This window comes from Pinus tabuliformis, chromosome 3_2, assembly GCF_031772625.1.
Source record: "Pinus tabuliformis cultivar Carrire ecotype Pingquan chromosome 3_2, CPIR1, whole genome shotgun sequence".
Classification (NCBI taxonomy): domain Eukaryota; kingdom Viridiplantae; phylum Streptophyta; class Pinopsida; order Pinales; family Pinaceae; genus Pinus; species Pinus tabuliformis.
In genome coordinates, this window is record NC_142302.1 from 703252332 (window position 1) to 703257979 (window position 5648).

General features: G+C 34.9%; 1 pseudogene; it reads left to right on the plus strand.

The window, feature by feature from the left end:
- Positions 1 to 909: 909 nt before the first annotated feature.
- On the plus strand, positions 910 to 5370 carry LOC149182579 (formate dehydrogenase, chloroplastic/mitochondrial-like; annotated as a pseudogene).
- The last annotated feature ends 278 nt before the right edge of the window (positions 5371 to 5648 follow it).

Here is a 5648-nt window from a genome sequence, read left to right on the forward strand (position 1 = left end):
GAGAACTCTAGCCAAAAAACCCCCCAAAAATGAAAACAACCTGAAAATGAAAAATCTTGATTACGGAATAATTTTGTTGTTGTTGTTGTTGTGTTGTTGTTTTTTTTTTTTGGGTAAATATTTAACAGTTTTTAAAAATGACAGTAAAAGCCAATAAAAACCAGTATTTTTTGTGCAACAAAAACCCCGAAAACAAAAAGTGTTGATGTTGTAATAATGTTTTTTTTTTCAAGGTGAATTTTCAACATTTTCAGCAATGGCGGACAGTAAAAGCCAATAAAAACCAGTTTTTTTTGTGCAACAAAAACCCCGAAAACAAAAAGTGTTGATGTTGTAATAATGATTTTTTTTTCAAGGTGAATTTTCAGCAAATTTTGCAACTAAAGCAAAGGTCTTGTCATGGTCAACTCTCCCTCTCAAGGTGAACCATTGTGCAATGAATTTGACCTTGTACTTCTTTACATTCAACAATGTAAACTATGAAATGAGAATTATAAACTCAAAAAGGGAACTCTAGCCAAAAAACCCCCCAAAAATGAAAACAACCTGAAAATGAAAAATGTTGATTATGGAATAATTTTTATTTTTTTATTTTATTTATTTTATTTTTATTTTATTTTATTTTATTAATTTTTTTTTTCGGGGTAAATATTTAACATTTTTTAAAAATGACAGTAAAAGCCAATAAAAACCAGTTTTTTTTGTGCAACAAAAACCCCGAAAACAAAAAGTGTTGATGTTGTAATAATGTTTTTTTTTCAAGGTGAATTTTCAACATTTTCAGCAATGGCGGACAGTAAAAGCCAATAAAAACCAGTTTTTTTTGTGCAACAAAAACCCTGAAAACAAAAAGTGTTGATGTTGTAATAATGTTTTTTTTTTCACGGTGAATTTTCAACATTTTCAGCAATGGCGTTAAGGATAAAATGTCACGACTTCAAAAAACCTTAAAATTGCGATGGTTTTCAGGCACGACATTAAAGATAAAACATCACATCTCTGAAAAGCCTTAAAGTTCAAACAATTTTTAGCCATGGTGTTAAAGATAAAATATCATGGCTTAGGAAACCCTTAAAATTTTGGCAATTTTTCAACCATGGAATTAAAACCAAAGACTATGACTACAAAAACCTTAAGTTTTCAACATATTGCAAACATGACATAATGAAAATTTTCTATTACTATTTTTTTAAATGAATACGTGAATGAAAGGGTCGTTATACAAAGAGTATTTCTTTTTCAAATTGTTGGAGTCTTTTATAAAGCCAATGAATATGCTTCGCTCAATCCAAACTTTCTCTAGTGTGTTGAGAATGCTTTGAGCATACGAGAATGGCTGGAATCTAATGGTCACAAGTACATTGTGATAGATGACAAGGAAGGTCCTGACTGTGGTAAGTTAGCAGTGAATTCTTTTGTTGTTATGTCTATGTTAGCACTCCTGCAAAATAAAATAAAATTAATGTGCCTTTTTGAACTTCTTAATTTAACATCATCGATCATATGCATAGAAGTTGCGCAAGGGATTTGTATGTTCAAAACATAGAAGGGAAAGTTTGAACCAGTGTTACCAGGATCATGGCTTGAACCTGCCATTATCCGAGTTTCAGGCAAATGTAATTTTCCAACTTGTCTAAGTCAAACTTGGTTGTTGACACAGAGTTTGATTTTCCAACTTGTAACTTGTTTGTTGACAGAGTTTGACTGTCAACGCGAGTTTGACCTCTGAGTATGAGTATGACTTAGTTGACTGAATCAAACTTGTGTAATTAAAAACCCTCATCCAGCCCAATTTAGGTTATTTTTACCTCTGCTGGGTTCATTGCTCCTCTACTGGGTGATTAATTTCTGTGAAACAGACTCAAGGGAGGTCATGTTGTCGCACTCACCATTGCTTATATATTTTCATCAAAATATATACGTGTATATCTTTATATTTTTGTTCTACTCTCCAATTTTGTCCCGAATTTTTTCCTTATCCTTGCCCAAAACTTGGCCTCCCTGAATTTTCCTTGATTATGCATCTGGTAACGCTTGAAGGGCGCTGTACTAAACGCCATCTCTTTCTTTGAATTGTTAGAAGCCCCCCAAATGCCCTATTTCTTTCTGTATCCATGTATACCACTAGGCTATATGTGTTCTCTGTGTTGGTGAAGTGATAACATGGAATTTAAATTCCCTACTAGGATATATGTATTGTGCTGTCGAATTGGCCCCGTGAAACTTGAAATCATGATAACTGATTGGAATTGCGATTTTTTATCTTCTAACACTAGAGTGCTAGGACACACTCATCATCAATCTATGTACACCAGACTTCTTAATAACTAAATAAATTATGGTCTAATTGTTAGCAAGTCTCATCATCAAGCTATGTACACCAGACTTCTTAATAAATGAATAAATTGTGGTCTAATTGTTAGCAGGTCTCATCATCAAGCTACGTACACCAATCTTCTTAATAAATGAATAAACTGTGGTCTAATTTTTAGCAGGTCTCATCATCAAGCTATGTAATCCAGACTTCTTAATAAATGAATAAACTGTGGTATAATTGTTAGAAGGTCTCATTTGTCTAACTGTAGTTACTAGCCATCAAAAGCACTGAAAAAGATTTAAAGCTAATACTAAATATGTATCAGCAGGGTTTTGCTTGGTAGAGTTTCTTCGACTGCTAGACAGGGCACCATCTATGTTGATTCTTGTATTGTAGAATCTTCTTGAAAAACAGTTTCCCTAGAAACCTAAGACGGCCTTCTAACTCAACTCATGTGTCTTTGACCTGGGAGGGCGGTATAATTATATGGTACCTAGTAACATCATACTCCAACTCCACATCACCTGTAGTCATCTTTCTTTTTCGGTCCGGAAAAATATTGTCCCACAGTTTAGGCGTTCCAAGCATCTTGCTAGCCCCCTACAAATTTCCTCCCTCTTCCCGAGTTTTTCTGGATGGAAGACGAGGGTAGTAACCAACTGCTAGCTGAAATATCAGCTGGTAACCCCAAGGTATTTAATGAAATTTTCTCCCGTGAAGAGCCACCCACCCCTTGGGATATAAAATCGTGTTATCCGTTGTTGTTATTGATGTGGATGAATAGTTTATGTCCTAGACTTCCTTTTGTTCCTCATATCCTGAATAATAATCAATCTAGATGGTATCGTATGTGCTGCTTCAAAAAGTGAGATTTACAGAATATATATCTTGTCGAACAAGTCATAAAAGACTTCTAGTTATTCACAATTGAAGTTGGGTGGTTGTTTAATCCACAATCCAATCTATTAATTTTCTAGTATGCCTTCCCTTTCCTACTTCTTGCTACCATGGATCGTCGAAATCAGTGTATTGCTTGCTTTCTTTTACATTTGAGAATTGTAACCCACTGCGGACTAAACTTACACAATTAATTTCCTTTGCAGAACTTGAAAAGCACATACCTGATGCGCACGTTTTGATTTCTATGCCTTTCCACCCGGCCTATGTGACAACAAAGAGGATCAAGAAGGCAAAGAACTTAAAGCTTCTTTTGACAGCTGGTATTGGTTATGATCACATTGATCTAAATGTTGCAGCAGCCGCTGGTGTGACTGTCGCAGAAGTTACAACTACTATTTCTGAAATTATACCGCTTGTCACTGCCCTGTTCACGCTATGGACATTTTAGTATGAACAATATTTTTCAATGATTCTTCATAATTTAACTGATGCCTTCTTCAACAATTTTTACAGCAAGTAATGTGATGTCCGTGGCAAAAGATGAGCTAATGCGCATTCTCATATTGATGCGAAACTTTGTGCCTGGATATAAGCAAATTGTTGAGGGTGATTGGAAAGTGGCAGCAATTTCTTACAGGTCATATGATCTAGGAGGGAAAACTATTGGTACTATTGGTGCAGGGCGTATTGGCAAAGAACTACTTAAGCGTTTGAAGGTATTCATTCTTAGGATCTAGTACTACTTCATGATGTTGCAAACTTCTTTTCAAAAATCAGTGCTCCATGATTCTTATGCGTACATGCTGTTTGTTTCAAAATTTCAATCTAATAATAATAAACATTACATGATGTTGAATTGAATTGTGTTCTTTTGTACAACCCTTCAATTGTAATCTTCTTTACAACGACCGTCTTTCTATTGGACCCGAATTGGAAAAGGAAACTGGAGCAACAGTGGAGACAAATCTTGATGAAATGCTATCTAAATGTGATGTACTTGTCATTAATTGCCTCTTTTTGACAAAAGTAGGTGTGCCTTATCACAATTTCATAAATAATCTCTCCCATTATTCACTCAAACATCAATAGCACCTATATATTTTATACAACTTGTGAACAGAAACCTAATTATTGTTTCTCTTGCCCTTTCCTTTTGGTTACAATAGGAGAATGTTTAACAAGGAGAAAATCAGCACGCTAAAGAAGGGTGTATTGATTGTGAATAATGCTCGAGGGGCCATCATGGATGCTCAAGCAGTTGCTGATGCTTCTGCAAGTGGACACATTGGAGGTCAATTATATTTATTCAACTCCTCTTCATATTGCCTCATTCCCAGTGTCAATAATGGACATACAAGTCCCATCATCAAACATTTCTCTCAGATTAAGAAAGAGCATGATGATACGTTGCTAATAAAACAATGTAACTGTACTTTTGTGCTTTGGCAATCCTTTTGTCATTCATTCTCAGAGGCAATTAAAAGACAATGAATCGTTTTTCTGTGTTTTAAATTTCTAAACTATCATTGTTCCCGTTTGTTGGAACAAGTTAGTTTGCCAATTGCAGTGATGGAAACAGGAACATCGCTAACTGCCAATTGTAGTGATGGAAATAGCTACATTGCTAACTCTTGGGACTTTCTACAATGCAGGTTACAGTGGAGATGTTTGGTTTGCTCAACTTGCTCCAAAAGATCATCCATGGCACTTCATGCCAAACCATGCTATGACTCCCCATATCTCTAGGACTACAATAGATGGCCAGGTGTCTGATTTCATCCAATTTCACCCCTTTCTTTCTAGCAATTGCTTTGATTGACAAACGTACCTCATAAATAATTCAAAAAGTCAATTATATTGCATCATGCTCCATGTTCCTCATAAATAATTCAGAAAGTCAATTATATTGCACAAAACTTTAATGCTCTCATTAATTTATCTTTTTTGTCATCTTTGGAAGCAGAAAATAAGAATCATAAAAAATACAGAGATATTTTTGAGAGTTTTCTCACTAATTGTTCATAAAATCTCTACTTCAGATAAGGTATGCAGCTGGAACAAAGGATATGCTAGACAGATACTTCAAGGGAGAAGATTTTCCTTCGCAGAATTATATTGTGAAGGAAGGAAAGCTGGCCAGTCAATACCTATAAAAAATTCATGTTGGATGCTAAAGCAGATGATTCATCCTGTTGAAGGCTGCTTTATTTGGAATAACAAGCAAGAGCCAGAACAGAGCTCGCTTCCCTCGAATAAAACAGTGCATCAAATATTGAACTGCCAATACATTCCTGAGACCAATGATGCTTCAAAGCATTATGCAGGAATGAATGATACAAGATTAGCATGAAGCTCATTCCATCTGATTTATTTTATAGGTTAGTATTTTTGAAATAAACAAAATCTAAAATAGAGTGAAGTTAGCGCTTTG